General features: G+C 41.3%; 1 long non-coding RNA gene across 1 annotated transcript; it reads left to right on the forward strand.

Annotated features, from left to right (window-relative positions):
- The first annotated feature begins 228 nt into the window (after positions 1-228).
- On the forward strand, positions 229-24,562 carry LOC133644188 (uncharacterized). The gene is made up of 3 exons (XR_009824738.1): positions 229-272; positions 358-423; positions 24,497-24,562. It is a non-coding gene; the product is annotated as an uncharacterized LOC133644188 (long non-coding RNA).

The following is a 24,562-nucleotide window of genomic DNA, read 5'->3' on the forward strand; positions in this document are numbered from 1 at the left end:
AGTACCGCGATAATAATGAATCTAGGTTTGGTTGATATCAGCACTTCAGTCATCAACAATTGCATCATCTGAGAAATGGACATTGAATCAGTGTAGGTCTGACTTCGTAGGATATGTACAGTGAGCATTACTGTGACAGGTAGAGGGTGCTAGAACTGGTAGCCCTTTAGGGCCCTGGGGAGGTTATAAATAAGAGAGAAAGCCCTACGGCCTTCCCTTTTCTCCAAAGCCTGACTTTTGAGTGTTTGGTGAGCAGACCGGCTAGCTACTAGGTAGGTGTTGATTTTGGTTTCATGAGTTTTCTTTGATGTTTGCAACCACTACATTTTAATAATAATGCACATACCCCTTTTATAGTGTGAACCAGATACCCTGGTAGAAGTGTGGAGTTTTGTGCACATACACTGCCTGCCTGATATTGTGGTAGGTGTAGCTTTTCAAATGACCTTTGTTGGGTTACTCCATTTTGATTGTTCCATTTTACTAATATGTGCACCCCGTTCACAGTTTGTTTGAGCTTTAAAGCTCTGGTTGTAGTCCTGAAGTGCACTGTGTGATTGGTTACCGGTAGTAGCAGTTTCAGGTATAGGGAACATGTCATTTGAATTTTACACATGGTTGCTGCATTCAAGTACATCTGGCTCGTTCAAACTTTTACTACCCCTTAGGGCTGGGCAATATATCGAGGTTGTAAGATATATCGATATATTTTTAAACAAGATATGAATTCAGAAAATATCGCAATATCGATATAATTTCTTTCACGTTAAAATGACCAAACGCCGCTTAATTATTGTGTTCCTTGTTCTCCCCCACTCCCTTTCATGGGCTTTTAAACCCCGTCCCTTCCACCTTCCAAGACGTGCTTGCACGTATAAGAACATCCATGCTTGGTTGGTTGTTTACCAGAAGTGGGACCAAGTCATTGTTTTGCAAGTCCTAAGTAAGTCTCAACTCTTTGCCCTCAAGTCCCGAGTCAAGTCCCGAGTCAAGACAGGCAAGTCCCGAGTCAAGTCCAAAGTCAAGACTGGAAAGTCTCAAGTTAATTCCCAAGTCCTGCATTTTGAGTTTCGAGTCCTTTCAAGTCCTTTTAACCACAGACTAATATATTTACACAGATTGTGTATGCTTTTAAAACGCTGTATTTATTTATTCAAACAAGTGCATTTGAAATTGCTGGGAAAAAAATTGTGCTGACATTGCACTTCATAATAGTACTATTAACCAGTCATTTTAAACATTTAACTCATTCTTTTACAGAAAAAAAACATTTGGAAAAACAAGTGCAACTGTACTTATTTGCACAAAAGTGTTGACATTGTACTTCCATGGCATATTGCATTGTAACTAGTTCCACAGCAGTTTCTATCCTGTTCTTACCTTATCTCATTGATCTCATCTCATACTGTATGTGTGTTGATGTGTGCGTACACATGAAAAACATCACAAATACATGAACATAACAATGAACAGAGTTGTACTTTTTAGATGTCAGGGCCCTATGCAATATGTACACATATTCTTAAAGGCCTACTGAAACCCACTACTACCGACCACGCAGTCTGATAGTTTATATATCAATGATGAAATCTTAACATTGCAACACATGCCAATACGGCCGGGTTAACTTATAAAGTGCAATTTAAAATTTCCCGGGAAACTTCCAGCTGAAAACGTCTCGATATGATGACGTTTGCGCGTGACGTTAATGGTTGAAGCGGAAGTATTGGGACACCATTGTATCCCAATACAAACAGCTCTGTTTTCATCGCAAAATTCCACAGTAGTCTGGACATCTGTGTTGGTGAATCTTTTGCAATTTGTTCAATTAACAATGGAGACTGCAAAGAAGAAAGCTGTAGGTGGGATCGGTGTATTAGCGGCCGGCTGCAGCAACACAACCAGGAGGACTTTGAGTTGGATAGCAGACGCGCTACCGTGAGTACAGCTTTGGCTTCCAAAAATTTGATCGCTTGCCCGTACGTGCGTGGCGCTATGTGCATGTCACGTACGTAACTTTGGGGAAATATATGTTTCTTGCCGACTCTGATGCCGGCCGGGGTGTCGTCGAAAGCTACAACGCCGCTGTCCTCACCTTGACTTCCTCCGTCTCCGGGCCGCCGACCGCATCGATGATCGGGTGAAGTCCTTCGTCGCGCCGTCGATCGCTGGAACGCAGATGAGCACGGGTGTTGATGAGCAGATGAGAGCTGGCGTAGGTGGAGAGCTAATGTTTTTAGCGTAGCTCTGTCGAGGCCCCGTAGCTAAGTTAGCTTCAATGGCGTCGTTAGCAACAGCATTGCTAGGCTTTGCCAGGCGGTACAGCATTAACCGTGTGGTTACAGGTCCAGAGTTTGGTAGTATTGTTGATCTTCTGTCTATCCTTCCAGTCAGGGGCTTATTTCGTCTGTTTCTATATGCAGTTAAGCACGATGCTGTCACGTTAGCTCCGTAGCTAAAGTGCTTTGCCGATGTATTGTCGTGGAGATAAAAGTCACTGTGAATGTCCATTTCGCGTTCTCGGCTCTCATTTTCAAGAGGATATAGTATCCAAGGTGGTTTAAAATACAAATCGGTGATCCACAATAGAAAAAGGAGAAAGTGTGGAATCCAATGAGCCCTTGTACTTAAGTTACGGTCAGAGCGAAAAAAGATACGTCCTGCACTGCACTCTAGTCCGTCACTCTCACTTTCCTCATCCACAAATCTTTCATCCTGGCTCAAATTAATGGGGTAATCGTCGCTTTCTCGGTCCGAATCGCTCTCGCTGCTGGCGGCCATCATTGAAAACAATGGGGAAATGTGAGGAGCCTTTCAACCTGTGACGTCACGCTACTTCCGGTACAGCCAAGGCTTTTTTTATCAGCGACCAAAAGTTGAGAACTTTATCGTCGATGTTCTCTACTAAATCCTTTCAGCAAAAATATGGCAATATCGCGAAATGATCAAGTATGACACATAGAATGGATCTGCTATCCCCGTTTAAATAAAAAAAATTATACATTTTAACTGACCTTTATTTGACTATGTTTGTGTTTTTGTAGGTGGCTAAAATACGCGGTGCTGCTGACCGCCGTCTAACGTTACGTTACTGTGTGTGTGATACATTGACTAACGTAACAATAAGTGTAGGTACCTCATGCAACCCTGCTTAAAAAAAAACACTTGACAAAAAGTATGAATAAGGTAGCGAACTGCAGTGGACGCAACAGATTGTTATAAGTTATAACCACAGACGTCTTATAAGTAACCGCAGCATTGGCTGCTGTGACGCGAGAAATTCGGCCGCCATCTTGAAGTGGTGATGAGGAGCCGGCGGGCAGCCTAAACTGACAGTTGACAGGTAGAAAACAAAGATGCTGTTGTCATTCTAAATAATATTTTTACATTTTACAGACTACCTCACGGTAATAATAATACAGGGCAAAGTGCATCCCTTAACAGTTCAACACAGAACGCATAGTTGTGTTACTAAATAAGGGACAGTTGCATTTTTCAGGGGATGGTTGGCAACCCAGCTGTATCACCAATTTGCATTTATTTGAGGAAGCTGCTTGTTGGCACCAACAGTTTGCCTCACAAGAGTGACAGAACTTGGTGGTCTTTTTGGTCTGTTTCATAACTCTTTATCTACCTGTGTGGTTTTTTGTATAACCGCTTGTGTCGCCGACTTGTTTAGTCCTTACCGCCATGTGTTGTGCACTTATTTGTTGCCTGTGTACCTTATTATTTGTTGTGTGTGGCACACCTTTTAGTACACATGTCTTATACTATTGTAGCGTTCATTAATTTTGTAATTAGGCCACCTACAATTGGCTCTAAATGTTACTGCCATTTCTCCTAAGTGGACCGTTTGATTTCACAGAAGTGTGATTGACTTGGAGTCACGTTGTGTTGTTTAAGTGTTGCCTTTATTTATTTTTTAGCAGTATAGCTATTTTATTTTGTTTGTAAGAATAAAGTTTGTTTTAAACGAAATCCACTGTCTTCTTCTGTGGAAAAAATAGTATCGTAGCGACAAGCGCCTACAAGCAACGTTCCCTCTAAGGTGCGCACCTGTGCATCTGCGCACTGCTCAAGCGTCCTCTGCGCACGGCAAATCTATGCCACGCACAAAATCAAATAAAAATTAAGCGCATAATCATTTTCGACACGACAGAGAAAACAGTTTTCGTCATCATTGTTTAAATATTGTAACGTCTGTCGAGACGCTTTGAGGACATGAATTCCATCCATCACTTTACTGAGCAAAATCTTTATTGTCGGCTATAAACACATCACCAAAACATTAGTAAAAAAATTATATCTAGCAAAAGTGGTCATTTTCTGCAGTACAAACCAGACCAAAAGCAACTTTGTTATATCAACAGCAGCCGCTCGCTCTTTCTCACTTGCGCCAACACATGCACATACGGCACTTAGCCAGTGATGCGTTTACAGCCACACAAAAAGTCGGACAACTCCAACACCACACATAAAGTGTCATTCCAGGTCGTTACACTATGATTTACCAATCAGATGTGTGCTTATTCTAGTGTCATTTATTTGGAATCCTTATTTATAAATATTAATCATGAAATGCTGTTCGTATATTAAATAAATACTAATAAAAATATATTTTTTACAAACAGGAAGTTGCAGGAATGTACACATGATCCCCTGCTTACATCTCATTGTGCAACATGTGAATGTTTTAATGGGAGCTAAATGCAATGTCTGAAAGGGGTAAAAATGATTTCCAAAGCAGGACCTCCACCCAGACAAACAATACAAGTACACAGTTCATGAAAAACAATATTTGTTGTTATTGTCATTGTAAGTGGGCCTAAACACTTATATTAGAAAATAACCTCATGGAAATGACTGCTGTCATTTGATTATAATAATAAGAGAATGTTGTCTGTCTATCTGTGTTGGCCCTGCGATGAGGTGGGGACTTGTCCAGGGTGTACCCCGCCTTCCGCCCGAATGCAGCTGAGATAGGCTCCAGCACCCCCCGCGACCCCGAAAGGATGGATGGATGGATGGATGGAGATTGAACTTGTTATTTAGTCAGGTTTGGGACAGGTGTGCTGCTGGTGTAGCCACAGTGTGCACGTCTGATGTTGCTCACATGGGCTCCACTGAATGCTCAGGGAGTTTTTGCGTTTGCTCACACACATGAAAAATTAGAGGGAACATTGCCTACAAGCTCACGTACGCCACCCCAGTTCATACTGTGTGTGTGGTGACTAAAGGCACTACGGCGAGAATTTCTAGCCCCATTAGGGAGAATGATGATGTCATACTTACGTTAAGTACAAAATCATTTCTGAAAACGTTACATTGGCGACATGGCTGACAAACGGAAGTAGCCACACCCTCAGCTAGCGGCCAGAGTGCTGACTTGCTTGCGCACTAAAGCAGCCCATACAAGACTAGAAAACAAATACGAGGCACTGCCAGAAAATACATTCACAAGACAGTTTAACAAATAGTAATATAATCCAAAGAGGTTCTTTAGGTCTTAAAAAAGTGATGTAATATGACAACCTTCTTAGGAAGGCAACAGTTGTAGCAGAATCCGTCAGGTACGGAAGTAAACACACACACTGCAAAAACTGAAATCTAAGTAAGATGAAATATCTCAAATAAGGGTGATATTTGCTTATTTTCTGTCTGATAAGATAATTCTTCTCACTAAGCGGATTTTATGGTAGAGTGTTTTACTTGTTTTAAGTGTTTTGGTCCTAAATGATCTCAGTAAGATATTACAGATTGTTGCTGAGATTTGATGACCTATATTGAGTAAAACATGCTTGAAACTAGAATATCAACTGTTGCAAAGCTGTGTAATAAACACAAGTATAAAACAACTTTTTTAAAGTAATAATTTCTTATTTCAAGCATGTAAAAAAAAAAACATCACTTTGACACAATCAATCAATCATCAATCAATCAATGTTTATTTATATAGCCCTAAATCACAAGTGTCTCAAAGGGCTGTACAAGCCACAACGACATCCTCGGTACAGAGCCCACATACGGGCAAGGAAAAACTCACCCCAGTGGGACGTCGGTGAATGACTATGAGAAACCTTGGAGAGGACCGCATATGTGGGTAACCCCCCCCCCCCCCTCTAGGGGAGACCGAAAGCAACGGATGTCGAGTGGGTCTGACATAACATTGTGAAAGTCCAGTCCACAGTGGATCCAACACATCAGCGGGAGTCCAGTCCACAGCGGGGCCAACAGGAAACCATCCCGAGCGGAGACGGGTCAGCAGCGCAGAGATGTCCCCAACCGATGCACAGGCTAGTGGTCCACCCGGGGTCCCGACTCTGGACAGCCAGCACTTCATCCATGGCCACCGGACCTATGCAACTCCCCCTCGCAAGGGACAGGGGAGAAGAGGAGAGAAGAAAACAAACGGCAGATCAACTGGTCTAAAAAAGGGGGGGTCTATTTAAAGGCTAGATTATACAAATGAGTTTTAAGATGGGACTTAAATGCTTCTACTGAGGTAGCATCTCTAACTGTTACCGGGAGGGCATTCCATAGTACTGGAGCCCGAATAGAAAACGCTCTATAGCCCGCAGACTTTTTTTTGGCTCTGGGAATCACTAATAAGCCGGAGTTCTTTGAACGCAGATTTCTTGTCGGGACATATGGTACAATACAATCGGCGAGATAGGCTGGAGCTAAACCGTGTAATATTTTATACGTAAGTAGTAAAACCTTGAAGTCGCATCTTAAGTGCACAGGAAGCCAGTGCAAGTGAGCCAGTATAGGCGTAATATGATCAAACTTTCTTGTTTTTGTCAAAAGCCTTGCAGCCGCATTTTGTACCAACTGTAATCTTTTAATGCTAGACATAGGGAGGCCCTATGTCTAGCACAATTGTGTCTCATAATTAAAACAGATGACAGCCAAATGGACTTTGCTGTTTTATTTTCAATGAAACAATAGAAAATACGTACTCCTATAGTAGTACAGTTATTAGTGAGAATATACGTATTTTAAAGGTATTTTTGGGTTCATTGAGGTTAGCTAATTTTACTTGTTTTGGGAAGTCTTGACAAGCCAAATTTTCTTGTTCTATTGGCAGATAATTTTGCTTAGTTCAAATAAAATACCCCTAATTTTTGTATTTTTTTTCTTGTTTTTCAGCACTGACTTTTTGCAGTGCAGGTCTGGCTATAAGAATAACAAATTGCAAATATTAATATATACCGTATTTTTCGGACTATAAGGCGCACTTAAATTCCTTTAATTTTCTCCAAAATCGTCACGTGCGCCTTATGTACGGCATAATTCTGCACTGCAAAAAGTCAGTGTTCAAAAACAAGAAAAAAAAAATACAAAAATTAGGGGTATTTTACTTGAACTAAGCAAAATTATCTGCCAATAGAACAAGAAAATTCGGCTTGTCAAGACTTTCCAAAACAAGTCAAATTAGCTAACCTCAGTGAACCCAAAAATACCTTAAAATAAGTATATTCTCACTAATAACAAGTGCACTTTTCTTGTTGGAAAAACATTTTTAGACCTTTTTGCTCAATATGTTGAAAAATATTCTTAAATTAGGTAAATGCTAGTGCCATTATCTTGACATAATGATATGCGCTTGGCATCATGATTTTTTTTTTCATGCTTGAAGTAAGAAATTATTACTTTAAAGAAGTAGTTTTATACTTATATATTTAATCTTACTTGGATTTCAGTTTTTGCAGTGTGGTTGTGCTTACTGACCTCGAAGCAATTTTATTTGGTACATGGTGTAATAAGTGTGACCAGTAGATGGCAGTCATACATAAGGGATACGTGTAGACTGCAATATGATGCCAGTAAACAACACCAAAACTTTAAAAGTTCTATTGAGAATGTAGAACATTACACACGGCACTCAAAAATCTATCAAAATGTTTTTAGTACGACTTTGGTAAGCTATGAAGCCGCACCGCTTGATTGATTGTCAGCGCATTAAACATACAAGTATTATTATGGTGCGTGTATAAGGACCGCAAAATGGCACCTATTAGTAGACATATTACCTGGCGTTTTATTTTGCAATATTATCGAAAACAAACTTTTATTACCTTCTGATGGGTATTTGTGATCTGTATAAGTCCTGAAAATGTGCACGTCCGCAATTGTAGTCCGTGACGACGCCGTAGTCATAAGCTTCTTCTTTTTCTCTACCTTCTTATGTGGCATTCATATTCCGCTGTTGCCATTTCTAATATAAAGTTCTTACTTATATCTGTCAGTAGACTAGCTATTAAAGCGCTAAAACCTTTAGTGGGTTTACATAATTCACCAAGGAACTTCAGTTATTAGAGGATTACGGTCAGGCGTTTTTTCACGGAGCCACGGATGAGGAGATGCTGCTCCGTTATTTTTTAAGTAAAGTCTGAATGTCATTAAAACAGTTGGCGACATTTTTTGACACTTCTTCCACTCCCGTCCTCCACGCTACAACAAAGATGACGGGGAGAAGACTCTGTCGAAGGTGAGCCACGTAAATAAGACCGCCCACAAAACGGCGCATCCTGAAGAGACGCTCAGAAAACTACTTGAAAATTGTTTGTAAAACATCATCTATGCAACATTTTGACCAAACAACCACCATTACATGTTATGTGGACCACAAGGAAGTGTTCTACATTTAGAAAAAAAATCATAATATGACCCCTTTAATGCACCCTATAATCCGATATAATATACCTGAATAGACCCGCTCATCGGCAGTGCGCCTTTTTAACCGGTGCGCCCTATGGTCCGAAAAATACGGTATATATTTTTTTTTATTAAAACAATTGAGGTCCTACTCACCTGCCTACCCAGACCATGCGTACCTGCAACACTCGTACGTTCTGCACTCGCATGTGCTTGTGCATGTGCGACCGTAACATGGATTCAATCAATCAATCAAAGTTTATTTATATAGCCCTAAATCATGAGTGTCTCAAAGGGCTGCACAAGCCACAACGACATCCTCGGCTCAGATCCCACATCGGGGCAAGGAAAAACTCAACCCAATGGGATAGAATGAGAAACCTTGACTCCACACAGGAGAGGGGGGCAGAGCAGAAAAGAGACGGCAGATCAACTGGTGTAAAAGAGGGGTCTATTTAAAGGCTAGAGTATGCAAATGGGTTTAAGATGGGATTTATATGCTTCTACTGAGGTTTACCGGTAGGGCATTTCAGAGTACTGGAGCCCGAATAGAAAACGCTCTATAGCCCGCAGACTTTTTGGGGGCTCTGGGAACCACTAATAAGCCTGAGGTCTTTGAACGCAGATTTCTTGCCGGGACATATTTTATATGTAAGTAGTAAAACCTTAAAGTCGCATCTTAAGTGCACAGGAAGCAAGTGCAGGTGAGCCAGTATAGGTGTAATATGATCAAACTTTCTTGTTCTTGTCAAAAGTCTAGCAGCAGCATTTTGTACCAACTCTAATATTTTAATGCTAGACATAGGGAGACCCGAAAATAATACGTTACAGTAATCGAGACGAGACGTAACGAACGCATGAATAATGATCTCAGCGTCGCTGGTGGACAAAATGGAACAAATTTTAGCGATATTACGGAGATGAAAGAAGGCCGTTTTAGTAACCCTCTCAATGTGTGACTCAAACGAGAGAGTTGGGTCGAAGATATTACCCAGATACCCGGATTATTGGCGAGAAACTGGCGAGAGGCGCGATCACATAAAATCATAGGGCTCGTCTACTTTGCACGCTCATAGAATAGATAGCTAGAATGCCTTTTATTGTCATTATACACAGGTACAATGAGATTAAAAGCAACTTAAGTATCAGTGCGACAGTCTATAAATATGCAAAACATAGGAAGGAAAGAAAATAAGTAGTGTAAAAGGAGGTAAAGCACACAGTCCAGTCCTGAGAACGCATGTTCTGAATGTGTTGTTTAAATATTAAATATTATACTGTATACATATATACAGAAGCATTCAGACTGTGGGTGGAAAGTAAAAATTGCACACAGAGAGGTGCTAAACTATAAAATCAGTGCCAATGAGAGTTCACCGTGGTTATGGCTTTAGGGAAAAAACTGTTCTTCAGTCTGTGTGTCTTAGACCTGATGACCTTGTAGCGCCTTCCTGAGGGCAACAGGTCAAAGCCAGGGTGAGAGCTGTCCTTGATAATGTTGGTAGCTCTGCTGAGGCAGCAGGAGGTGTAAATGTCTGTCAGGGAGGGGAGAGGGCAGCCGATGATCCGCTGTGCTGCTTTTACCACTCTCTGGAGCCTCTCCTTGTCTGCAACGGTGCAGCTGCCGTACCATGTTGTGATGCAGTATGTCAGCAGGCTCTCAATGGATGAGCGGTAGAAGGTCAGCAGCAGGTTGGAGTCCAGGTTGTACTTCTTGAGGACTGTCCATTGTTGTCCCCATAATTGTCCATGCTCGTGCATGGACAATTATGCATACCTCCAGAAGAAGTAGGCCACGTTCGAGCACAGATCCAAGCCCTCACAAAGCAGAAAGTGAGTCAAATGTGCCCCCAAAATAAAGTCAGTATAAAAGTGTTCATGTATTGTTACTCTGCATTGGATGTGGGTGTTCTATTTGGTGCGAGATGAAGCACTACAATCTATTGTCCTTCCTGTCTCAGCATGCTTCTGGCTACTGCGCTCACTATTTTTACCGCATCTTCTTGCATGGGTTTTTCTGTGCAAGTACAACTTCCTGCCTGCAGCCCTGAATGTTTTATGAGGCGTATTTAATCTCCCTTGCAAAGGCGGTCAATAGCGGAGAGAGTCCACACACTCGGATATATACAAAAAAAAGCTCCTTATCTATTACAATAAAAAGCATGTTATATTTGCTCCATCCCTCAGTTGTTGTGAATGAAGTTTGCTCTGGCTCCTTTCTTAACATCCCTCTCTTTCTCTGCTGGTCTGTTTTGTTTTGCACCAAACAAGCTTTCTACCCACAAATCAATTCCCGAATCCCCAGCACACCTTTTTTTCAGATACAGATACAAAATAAACAAAACAAGGCCAGGCTGCCAACATTTCTCCACTATTGTCCTCAAGATTGAAAGCAGTGCAGTAGAACACGTTTATTAACACCACTGACCGAACAAACATGGCGGTAACTTGGGAAAATGATTATTAAATGCAGACGTCTCAAGACACACTAGTTTGTGGGCCCTTGGAGATTTGTGGCTGTTAAGTGGGGTCCCCCCTCCCTGTGTTTCATTTCCTGTTTGCTCACTAATCAGACGCCATCAACACTGTGGCAACCTGAGGGAAATATAAATACCAAACGGTGAGCAATAATACGCACCTGACATGTGCTTATGATCTCCGCTGGCATGTACGCCATGAAGCTGTCCTGTTATTGTGCTGCTTGCTCGCACTCACGGGAATGCTCTGTGTCCTGCAGACCACAGTCGTGAAGGACACTTATTTCAGTTCAGTTCAGTTTATTTATTCATATAGCACATTTAAAAACGACCCCAGTTGACCAAAGTGCTGTACAGACTTAAGAAACAATTTTAAACAAAAAAAGGGCACCTAGTGTCACATTTACATTGCAACACAGAAGGATGAATAAAATACAATAGTAAAATATACATTTAAAGACCTACTGAGACCCACTACTACCGACCACGCAGTCTGATAGTTTATATATCAATGATGAAATCTTAACATTGCAACACATGCCAATACGGCCGGGTTAACTTATAAAGTGCAATTTTATATTTCCCGGCAGACTTTCGGCTGAAAACGTTTCGATATGATGACGTTTGCGCATGACGTCAATGGTTGAACCGGAAGTATCCCCATTGAATCCAATACAAAAAGCTCTGTTTTCATCCGAAAATTCCACAGTATTCTGGACATCTGTGTTGGTGAATCTTTTGCAATTTGTTTAATGAATAATGGAGACTGTAAAGAAAGAAGAAAGCTGTAGGTGGGATCGGTGTATTAGCGGCGGACTACAGCAACATAACCAGGAGGACTTTGAGATGGATAGCAGACGCGCTAGCCGGCGACGTCACCTTGACTTCCTCCGTCTCCGGGCCGCCGACCGCATCTATGATCGGGTGAAGTCCTTCGTCGCTCCGTCGATCGCTGGAACGCAGGTGAGCACGGGTGTTGATGAGCAGATGAAGGCTGGCTGGCGTAGGTGGATAGCTAATGTTTTTAGCATAGCTCTGTCGAGGTCCCGTAGCTAAGTTAGCTTCAATGGCGTCGTTAGCAACAGCATTGTTAAGCTTCGCCAGGCTGGAAAGCATTAACCGTGTAGTTACATGTCCATGGTTTAATACAGGGGTGGGCAATTAATTTTCACCGGGGGCCGCATAAGCAACCCGAGCACTGCTGGAGGGCCACACGACAATATTTCAATTAAATTTTGCTCAATATTATTTTTGATATACCGTAAGATAAATAATAATGATGATAATAATAATATTAATTAATAATAATAATTTAATTTAACCTAACTTAACTTTGTACAAAAGCAGATTGCTTTTGATGGTCACTTTATCCTGCATTATCCAACATTTTTCCCCGTCAGATTTGGACAACCATCTGTTGTTAAAAATAGTTTTTAATCATATTTATTTGATATTGCTTTATTATATTGGTTTTATATGTAATTGTTTTTTCTTTTTATTCAGTCATTGGTGGAGCTAAGGATAATATTTGAATATTGTTTTTAATATTGTTGTGCAGCACTTTGGAAACATTTTGTTGTTTAAATGTGCTATATAAATAAAGTGAATTGGATTGTCACACCTGCCAGCTTGTCCCATTTCAGTCCTAACATGTCCAAACACGCATTTATTTACCTGTCCTATGTGAACAAGTCATTACCTGTGGTTGTCTCTTTAATTGACTGCATGGCTGCCAGCTACTCCGTGATTTGAAAGTCTGCAGTTATCCCACGTAAGAAGAAGAGCAGCTGGGCGGTGTCACGTACATCACAGCTCTCATCCAAAACCAGCGAAAAACAGTCCATGTCTCCGGGCAACAAAGTCCAATAAGCACTCCTTAATAAACTCTCCGTCAGAAAACGCCTTACTTTTTCTGGCGCTTTTGTGAGAAATGATGAAACTTGTCCTGACGGCTGCATCTCTGGGGGTGTGAAATATGGCAAAAAGTCCTTGTTGGGTTTGCAGTTTTACCATCAACGCATCGGCCTCCCTTGCGCGCGCTTCATCAGACACATTCCGGTATTTTCCCTCGTGTTTCATCGTGTAGTGGCGATTAAAATTAGATTCTTTAAACACAGCAAGCTGTGTACCACAAATTAAGCACACGGCTTTACCTTTAATTTATGTAAAGAAATACTTGCCAGTCCATGTCTTGTTGAAAACACGGCATTCCTCATCAACTTTTCTTTTTTTAGCGTCTCATCACTTGTCTCTGCACCTTCACTCACAGGTTCCCCCCGGCCATACGGCCATAAATAACACATTTCAAAATAAAAGCAGCACAGTTGTATTGTGCGCACGACATAGATGTTTTTTAAACTTTATTTTGTAATTTGTGATTGCGCCGTTTAATTCACTCACAATCGCACACGCGCTTACGTCCACACAGAAGTAATACAAATAACGCTTTTCAAAACAAAAGCAGCACCGTTGTATTGCACACTCGACATAGATACTTTTTGAAATTTATTTTGTAATTTATGATTGCCCTCACGCGGGCCGGACAGGGATGCGCAAAGGGCCGGATGCGGCCCGCGGGCCGTAGAATGCCCAGGTCTGGTTTAATAGTATTGTTGATTTTCTGTCTATCCTTCCAGTCAGGGGTTTATTTATTTTGTTTCCATCTGCATTTAAGCCGAATGCTATCACGTTAGCTCCGTAGCTAAAGAGCTTCGCCGATGTATTGTCGTGGAGATAAAAGTCACTGTGAATGTCCATTTCGCGTTCTCAACTCTCATTTTCAAGAGGATATAGTATCCAAGGTGGTTTAAAATACAAATCCGTGATCCACAATAGAAAAAGGAGAAAGTGTGGAATCCAATGAGCCCTTGTACCTAAGTTACGGTCAGAGCGAAAAAAGATACGTCCTGCACTGCACTCTAGTCCTTCACTGCACTCTAGTCCTTCACTCTCACGTTCCTCATCCACGAATCTTTCATCCTCGCTCAAATTAATGGGGTAATCGTCGCTTTCTCAGTCCGAATCGCTCTCGCTGCATTGTTTACAATGGGGAAATGTGAGGAGCCCTTTAACCTGCGACGTCACGCTACTTCCGGTACAGGCAAGGCTTTTTTATCAGCGACCAAAAGTTGCGAACTTTATCGTCAATGTTCTCTACTAAATCCTTTCAGCAAAAATATGGCAATATCGCAAAATGATCAAGTATGACACATAGAATGGATCTGCTATCGCCGTTTATATTTAAAAAATTAATTTCAGTAGGCCTTTAAAGAAGTGCGGATTATATCACCTAAAATACTAAAATGTAAGACATTTAAAAAATTTTATAATACAACGAATAAAAACTACCAAGATATCCTGCCTAACTGGATTTGAACACCAGGGAGTAAAAATGTTTTTAATCGATGTGGAGGGGGCGTGGTCTGCGGGCCTGCAGCGGAACGGGGTGTGCCAGGACCGGCCTCAAAGTCAGCGACAGGTGCGTAGATGGCCCAGGTGGGCTTTGTCATCTAATCACCTGCCACCCTGTATAAGCATCAGCCGCGAGGAGAGAGGTTGTTGGAGCTGGCGTGAGAGCGAGAGCGTGCCTGTCACAGGAAAAAGAACACTTGCTGGAAAGCAACCTGCAGACATTATTGAAAAATAAAACTCTTGTAACCCTGAACCGGGCTCTCATGTCGGTGCTTGGTGGTCTGGAGGACCCACGGGAGGGCAACCTCCACAATCTACAAACCCCAAAACCAGTGAAGTTGGCAAGTTGTGTAAATCGTAAATAAAAACAGAATACTATGATTTGCTAATCCTTTTCAACCTATATTCAATTGAATACACTGCAAACACTAGATACTTAACGTTTGAACAGGTTTTGGTGCAACATACGTTGCCATCCAAGCAACGTTATCATGGACGCCCCTGCTTATTTCAGCAAGACCATGTCAAGCCACGTGTTACAACAGCGTGGCTTCGTAGTAAAAGAGTGTGGGTACTATACTGGCCGGCGTGTAGTCCAGACCTGTCTCCTACTGAAAATGTGTGGCGCATTCTGAAGCGTAAAATACTACAACGGAGACCCCGGACTGTTGAACAACTTAAAGGCCTACTGAAATGAATTTTTTTTTATTTAAACAGGGATAGCAGATCTATTCTATGTGTCATACTTGATCATTTCGTGATATTGCCATATTTTTGCTGAAAGGATTTAGTATAGAACAACGACGATAAAGATTGCAACTTTTGGTATCTGATAAAAAAAAGGCTTGCCCCTACCGGAAGTAGCGTGACGTAGTCAGTTGAACATATACGCAAAGTTCCCTATTGTTTACAATGATGGCCGCATGAAGTGAGAGAGATTCGGACCGAGAAAGCGACAATTTCCCCATTAATTTGAGCGAGGATGAAAGATTTGTGGATGAGTAAAGTGCAAGTGAAGGACTAGTGGGGAGTTGAAGCTATTCAGATAGGGAAGATGCTGTGAGAGCCGGGGGTGACCTGATATTCAGCTGGGAATGACTACAACAGTAAATAAACACAAGACATATATATATACTCTATTAGCCACAACACAACCAGGCTTATATTTAATATGCCACAAATTAATCCTGCATAAAAACACCTGCGTGTTTGTTATGCTAGCTCCTAGCTCCTCTGCTAGCTCCTAGCTCCATAGAACACGCCAATACAATTCAAACACCTGATCAACACACACAATCACTCAGCCCAAAAGACCGTTCACCTAACCCAAGGTTCATAAAGCTTATATATTTTTAAAAAAGTTACGTACGTGACGCGCACATACGGTCAAGCTATCAAATGTTTAGCAGCCAAGGCTGTATACTCACGGTACCTGATATTCAGCTGGGAATGACTACAACAGTAAATAAACACAAGACATATATATACTCTATTAGCCACAACACAACCAGGCTTATATTTAATATGCCACAAATTAATCCTGCATAAAAACACCTGCGTGTTTGTTATGCTAGCTCCTAGCTCCTATGCTAGCTCCTAGCTCCATAGAACACGCCAATACAATTCAAACACCTGATCAACACACACAATCACTCAGCCCAAAAGACCGTTCACCTAACCCAAGGTTCATAAAGCTTATATATTTTTAAAAAGTTACGTACGTGACGCGCACGTACGGTCAAGCTATCAAATGTTTAGCAGCCAAGGCTGCATACTCACGGTACCTGGTATTCAGCTGAGAATGACTAAAACAGTAAATAAACACAAGACATATATTTACTCTATTAGCCACAACACAACCAGGCTTATATTTAATATGCCACAAATTAATCCTGCATAAAACACCTGCGTGTTTGTTATGCTAGCTCCTAGCTCCTCTGCTAGCTCCTAGCTCCATAGAACACGCCAATACAATTCAAACACCTGATCAACACACACAATCACTCAGCCCAAAAGACCGTTCACCTAACCCAAGGTTCATAAAGCTTATATATTTTTAAAAAGTTACGTACGTGACGCGCACGTACGGTCAAGCTATCAAATGTTTAGCAGCCAAGGCTGCATACTCACGCTACCTGGTATTCAGCTGGGAATGACTAAAACAGTAAATAAACACAAGACATATATTTACTCTATTAGCCACAACACAACCAGGCTTATATTTAATATGCCACAAATTAATCCTGCATAAAAACACCTGCGTGTTTGTTATGCTAGCTCCTAGCTCCTATGCTAGCTCCTAGCTCCATAGAACACGCCAATACAATTCAAACACCTGATCAACACACACAATCACTCAGCCCAAAAGACCGTTCACCTAACCCAAGGTTCATAAAGCTTATATATTTTAAAAAAGTTACGTACATACGCAAAAAAAAGTTGCGCACATACGGTCAAGCGATCAAATTTTTAGAAGCCAAAGCTGCATACTCACAGTAGCACGTCTGCGTCTTTGTCATCCAAATCAAAGTAATCCTGGTAAGAGTCTGTGTTGTCCCAGTTCTCTACAGGCGTCTGTGTATCGAAGTCAAAAGTCCTCCTGGTTAGAGTCTCTGTTATCCGAGTTCTTCCATCTTGACTGCATCTTTCGGGAATGTAAACAAAGAAGCGCCGGCTGTGTACTGTTGTTGCTGACTACGTTCGAAAAATACGTCCATTTCGCACCGACAACTTTCTTCTTTGCTTGCTCAGCTTCCTTCTCCATAATGCAATGAACATGATTGCAACAGATTCACGAACACAGATGTCCAGAATACTGTGGAATTATGAAATGAAAACAGAGCTTTTTCGTATTGGCTTCAATGTGGAAGGCATACCCGTGTTCGCCGGTCTACGTCACGCGCATACGTCATCCTCAGAGGCGTTTCGAACCGGAAGTTTAGCGGCAAATTTAAAATGTCACTTTATAAGTTAAGTCGGTAGTAGTGGGTTTCAGTAGGCCTTTAAAGGCCTACTGAAAGCCACTACTACCGACCACGCAGTCTGATAGTTTATATATCAATGATGAAATCTTAACATTGCAACACATGCCAATACGGCCGGGTTAACTTATAAAGTGCAATTTTAAATTTCCCGGGAAACTTCCGGCTGAAAACGTCTATGTATGATGACGTTTGCGCCTGACGTCAAGGGTTGAAGCGGAAGTATTGGACACCATTGTATCCCAATACAAACAGCTCTGTTTTCATCGCAAAATTCCACAGTATTCTGGACATCTGTGTTGGTGAATCTTTTGCAATTTGTTCAATTAACAATGGAGACTGCAAAGAAGAAAGCTGTAGGTGGGATCGGTGTATTAGCAGCTGGCTACAGCAACACAACCAGGAGGACTTTGAGTTGGATAGCAGACGCACTACCATGAGTACAGCTTTGGCTTCCAAACATTTGATCGCTTGCCCGTACGTGCGTGGCGCTATGTGCATGTCACGTACGTAACTTTGGGGAAATATATGTTTCTTGCCGACTCTGATGGCGGCCGGGGTGTCGTCGAAAGCTACAACGCCCGCCGCGCCGCTGTCCTCACCTTGACTTCCTCCGTCTCCGGGCCGCCGACCGCACCGATCATCGTGGTGAAGTTCTTCGTCGCGCCGTCGATCGCTGGAACGCAGGTGAGCACGGGTCGTGATGAGCAGATGAGAGCTGGCGTAGGTGGAGAGCTAATGTTTTTAGCATAGCTCTATCGAGGTCCCGTAGCTAAGTTAGCTTCAATGGCGTCGTTAGCAACAGCATTGCTAGGCTTCGCCAGGCGGTACAGCATTAACCGTGTGGTTACAGGTCCAGAGTTTGGTAGTATTGTTGATCTTCTGTCTATCCTTCCAGTCAGGGGCTTATTTCTTTTGTTTCTATCTGCATTTAAGCACGATGCTATCACGTTAGCTCCGTAGCTAAAGTGCTTCGCCGATGTATTCTCGTTGAGATAAAAGTCACTGTGAATGTCCATTTCACGTTCTCGACTCTCATTTTCAAGAGGATATAGTATCCGAGGTTGTTTAAAATACAAATCCGTGAGCCACAATAGAAAAAGGAGAGAGTGTGGAATCCAATGAGCCCTTGTACCTAAGTTAGGGTCAGAGCGAAAAAAGATACGTCCTGCACTGCACTCTAATCCTTAACTCTCACGTTCCTCATCCACGAATCTTTCATCCTGGCTCAAATTAATGGGGTAATTGTTGCTCTCGCTGCTGGTGTAAACAATGTGCAAATGTGAGGAGCCCTTCAACCTGTGACATCACGCTACTTCCGGTACAGGCAAGGCTTTTTTTATCAGCGACCAAAACTTTATCGTCGATGTTCTCTACTAAATCCTTTCAGCAAAAATATGGCAATATCGCGAAATGATCAAGTATGACACATAGAATGGATCTGCTATCCCCGTTTAAATAAGAAAATTTCATTTCAGTAGGCCTTTAAGCTGCACATCAAGCAAGAATGGAAAATAATTCCACCTGAAAAGCTTCAAAAAATGGTCTCCTCAGTTCCCAAACGTTTACTGAGTGTTGTTAAAAGGAAAAGCCATGTAACACAGTGGTAAAAATGCCATTGCTGCCATTAAATTCTAAGTAAGACTCTTGAACGCATCATAATTATCCCCTCAACTCCCCCCAAAATGGATTAACTCGCTGGAATAAAAAAGACAATATAACATACATTCATAAACGTGGATGCATATGAAAAAGTGCAATATATTTATCTGTACAGTAACCTATTTATTTATTTATATATGCACCTTATTGGTTTTTCATCCTGCACTACCATGAGTTAATGCAACAAAATTGTGTTCTTATCTGTACCGTAAAGTTCAAATTTGAATGACAATAAAAAGGAAGTCTAAGTCTAATTTCCAAAACAAATTACGTTTCTCAGTTCGAACATTAAATATCTTGTCTTTGCAGTCTATTCAATTGAATATAAGTTGAAAAGGATCTGCAAATCATTGTATTCTGTTTTTATTTACGAATTACACAACTTGCCAACTTCACTGGTTTTGGGTTTTGTAGATTTAAATTGGCTCAGAGACTTCGAGGATCTAAGCAGGGGTCGGCAACCTTTACCACTCAAAGAGCCATTTTGGCAAGTTTCACAAATTAAAGAAAATAATGGGAGCCAAAAAAAAAAAAATTTAATTTAAAATGAAAAACACTGCATACAAAGCTTAAATTGCTTTGTGCTATGTTAACCAGGGGTCTCACACACACGCACCGGCACACACCTTAATATGGAAATTTGATGTTAGTGCGGCCCGCGAGTTTTGAATGAATGGCGCTTGATAGCGTCATACTTGGCAACCCCCTTATTATTTCCGGGGGACTCCCGAAATTCAGGGCGTGATGGCACTGCTTTTGGCGCCCTCTACAGTCTGCCCAAACAGTGTACCTGCTCGACCACATGTAGAATGCAGTTTGTGCTTGGTCACGTAAGTGACAGCAAGGCGTACTAGTTCAACAGCCACACAGCTTACACTGACGGTAGCCGTACAAAAACAACTTTAACACTGTTACGTTACAAATATGCGCCACACTTTGAACCGACACCAAAAAAGAATGACAAACACATTTCTGGAGAACATCTGCACTGTAACACAACATAAACACAACACAACAAATACCCAGAATCCCATGCAGCCCTAACTCTTCCGCTCAACCGACGCACGGAGGGGGGGAGGGTTGATGTGTGGGGGGGTTTGGTGGTAGCGGGGGTGTATAATCTAGACCGGAAGAGTTAGGGCTGCATGGGATTCTGGGTATTGGTTGTGTTGTGTTTATGTTGTGTTACGGTGCGGATGTTCTCCAGAAATGTGTTTTTCATTCTGTTTTGGTGTGGGTTCACAGTGTGGCGCATATTTGTAACGTAACAGTGTTAAAGTTGTTTTATACGGCTACCGTCAGTGTAAACTGTGTGGCTGATGAGTAAGTATGCTTTGCTGTCTCCTACGTGTGCAAGTTAAAGCTACATACAACATGTGGCTGAGCTGGCACGCTGTTTGTAAATGCTATAAAGGACAATTACTGCAGTGCATTTAGGGCGCACCCTTAATTTAGTAATTACAGTGAAAATAGGATTATAATTGCCCTGGGAGTTATCTAGGAGAGTCACTGAGATCCATAAGTCTCCTGGGGAAATCGGGGGGTCGGCAAGTATGCAGCTGAGCCGCATCAGAGTGGTCAAAGAGCCGCATGCGGCTCCGGAGCCGCGGGTTGCCGACCCCTAATCTAAGGGATAGTGGAAGGCTGTTCCACAGTCTGGGCCCTGCCCCTCCTCTGGTTTTTAGCCTAGTTTTTGGGCCAGCCAGGAGGAGCTCAGGGTCCTGCTGCGAGAATAAGGCTGCCACAGCTCAAAAAGATGGGGTGGGACTACTTTGGTGTAAGCATTTAAAACCCATAAGTAAAATTTTTAGATGAACTCAAAAACTAACTTCCAGGGATGGGCAGTAACAAGCTACATGTAGCTAAGCTACGTAGCTTACCTCAATTTTCCAGTAGCTTGGCGGTAGCTTAGCTACTTTTTTAATGAGTAGCTATTCCTGTAGCTTAGCTACTTTTAGCTCCATGTAGCTGGGTAGCTTACATCAAAGCTGCAAGCTACAAAGAGAGGAAATGGACTGCGAATCCATGCCAACAAAAAATACATAGAAAATACGATGACCTGGATGAATGAGAGCATCCATACACACGGAGAAAAGATTGGTTGGTGTTCGTATAATGAGTCACAATTGGCAAAGGTTAGGGCGAAACATTAAGGACTGGCCAATCAGAGGCAAGATAAAGCAGGTCATCGAGACGGGTAAGCATAATCAAACGGTCACACGCTCATGTCACATGACGACGAGGGAATCGGAGACAGAGGGACGCTTCAAGCTGACGACTCAAAAAAAAAAAATACTTGAAAATGGCAGAGGAATTCTGTCCCGCAGATTAGATTTTTCCTTCAGTGATGAAGATGACTTCCAGGAAACCCACAATAATGTGTGTCCTTGGCCATATCTAGACCAATCTATACGTTTAGAGAAAACATTGCCCAAAGCCTTTTTTTTTGTTGTTTACTCTGTAAACCAAAATCATAACTGCTCTCTTAATCTAAGATCTCCAACACAAATTTAGGAACACTCATTAAGGTGAGTTGAGTTCATGAAAAGTTTTACTGCGCATAACCATTACCAACTGCTCCCAAACAACACACAAGTCAGTTTTTTTGTCAAGATATAGATAGATGATGTTGTTTGTACTGTAGGTAGAGAAAATTAATAACATTATAGAGGTGGGCCAAAGAAAATGCAAACTAATTAAATACATACAGCAGGTGTTGGGATCCCTAGAGGTAGTTTTAGGGTGTCCCCAGCTAAATGCACAGATAGTTAATCGTAATGGACCCTATATGAACATTGATATTATACATGTGGGCCCATAGATAGAAATGCTGTTAAATGAAGCAAGCTAATTTTGCCGTGTAGCTTGCTACAATTCTCCGGGGATAGCTTCCCCTGTAGCTTAGCTACATTTAATCGAGAGTAACTTGTAGCTTAGCTTATCTTAGTAGCTTGCCCATCACTGCTGATTTCTAAATAGGTATTGTTGTGAATCATGCTGGCATAGACCTAGACGGCTCATCTTATTATTATAGGATAGGATAGCACCCTATTGTCATTGCACTTAAAAAGTACAACAAAATTAAATTTTTAGCGCAGACCCATTTAAGAGCGGACATACTTTGTACAGCTGGTCTATTTAACTGGGGGCCCGCGGGCCACGTCCGGCCCGTCAAAGCTTTTCATTTGGCCCGTGAAGCGAAGCATATGTGTCACAATGAAGCAGCAGTGGGTGAGTAGAAGAAGATAGAACTATCAACCAACGTTCCCTCTAAGGTGCGTGCCTGTGCAATTGCGCACTGCTCAAGCGTCCTCTGCGCACAGCAAATATATGCCGCTCACCAAATCAAATCCCATCTGAATTCTAAACAAAATAAACACATTTATTCTGTGTAATTTTGCAATGCAACTCTGAGTGACAGTGACAACAAGCGGCCCTAACGGTGTTCGTCAACACCGTTCAATTGAACACCGTTCAATTATTGTAACGTCTATCGAGATGCTTCGAGGACAGGAATTATATTGATCACTTTATTGGGCAAAACTGTTTATATTCGGCCATAACCACACCAAAAACATGAGTAAAGAACTTCTATCTCGAAAAACTAGTCATTTTCTGCCGTACAAACCAAGCCAAAACCAACTTGTCATCTGTCACCAACACGCATACCACTAAGCCACTGGTGCGTTTATGGCCACACACAAAGTTACACTATGACTCCTCAGTCATACGTGTGCTTATTCTACTGTCATTTATTATTAATGTTAATTTATTGATATTAATCATGGAATGCTGTTACTAGAGAAAGTTACAGGAATGCACACTTCATCCTATGCTTACATTTCATTGTGCAACATGAGGATGTTTAAAGGGAACTAAATGTGATCTCTGAAAGTGGTACAAATTATTTCCAAAGCAGGACCCCCACCCAGACATATTGTATAATACTAATAATAATCCATAGCTTATGAAAAACAAGATTTCTTTTTCTTTTATTTTCATTACAAGTGGGCCAAATCACTAATATTACAAAATAATCTCATGAAAATGACTCTTCTCATTTGAGTGTTATTATAAAAGATTGGTTTGAGACAGATGTGCTGCTGGTATTGCCACGTGTGATGTTGCACACATGTGCTCCACCGAATGCTAAGGGAGTTTTTGTGCTCACACACATGAACAATTAGAGGGAACATTGCTATCAACACTGGAAAAAAATCGAAACAAATTGTGAAAGTCAGACTTTTAACAGTGACCCGACAACAAAGTATGAATGTATTGAAATTGCTGACTTTATGATGTCTTTTGTATTCGTAGTTGTGTTGTTTTTGGCTGTTTAACTTGGCCGATCAAAACTGGTTAAATACATGTAGCGCTGAATTTGACCAGAAGAGGGCGATAAAGCTACACCTTAGGTTTAATTGTGTTAAACCACATATGTGCAATGTTTGCTATGTGAATTAACAATAAACCTTCTACTGTATTTATGTAACATACACAATGGACATTATACTTTTGTAATGTTTATATTTTCAGTCTTACAACCCAAATAAGGAAGAAGACGTATAAAGAAATTAAACTGAGGAAGAAAAATAATTAAAAAGAAGGAACATTATCCATCAACAAAACTTAGCTTCTGTTTCTTCATGCTGGAAACGATTAGGGAGGGCAGAATAATGAATTTATTGACAGTGCAGTGTAAAAAGAAGATGTGTTTACTTTGTAAATAAATCAACACAATCTCTAAGGAATATAACCTGTGGAGGCACTTTCTGACAAAGCATCCACTTTTCGTTGTCCGACCTTGAGCTCTTCAAATTACAGCTAAACAGGGGCCCCAGTTTAGCCTCCAAGCGTCATTCATAAAGTTTTTTTATACTCTAGTTATTGAAGTATTTGATTTATAATGAATAATTATCACATTGCGGAAATTCATTTATCGCTGTTTTGTCTTGAACAAATTAGCCGCGATAAATGAGGGAAGTCTGTAGACAAGAATTTTAAGTTGGACAAACAAATCAACGCCATTGTTAAAGGTTCATCATCTTTGGCTTTTATCAAAAATGAAATATTTTTTACCTTTGGACAATTTGAACAGGGCATGCAAGCTTTTATCTCGTCATATCTGGACTACAGTAAAAAGGCCCTTTACACTGGAATAGGTCACAAAGCACGTTCACACTTAGTTAGTCCATAATTCTGCACCACTATTAAGGGAGCACATCACCCCAATTCTCGCATCCCTGCATTGGCTTCCTGTTTGTTTTCTAATTTTAAAAACACATATTTTCTTGTTTGTTTTTAAAGCTTTGCCCCATGTGCTTGCTTATGAAAGGTGTTGCCAGCTGTCTAATAAATAAGGAGTGAGCTCTT

Source organism: Entelurus aequoreus, linkage group LG27 (assembly GCF_033978785.1).
Source record: "Entelurus aequoreus isolate RoL-2023_Sb linkage group LG27, RoL_Eaeq_v1.1, whole genome shotgun sequence".
Taxonomy (NCBI): domain Eukaryota; kingdom Metazoa; phylum Chordata; class Actinopteri; order Syngnathiformes; family Syngnathidae; genus Entelurus; species Entelurus aequoreus.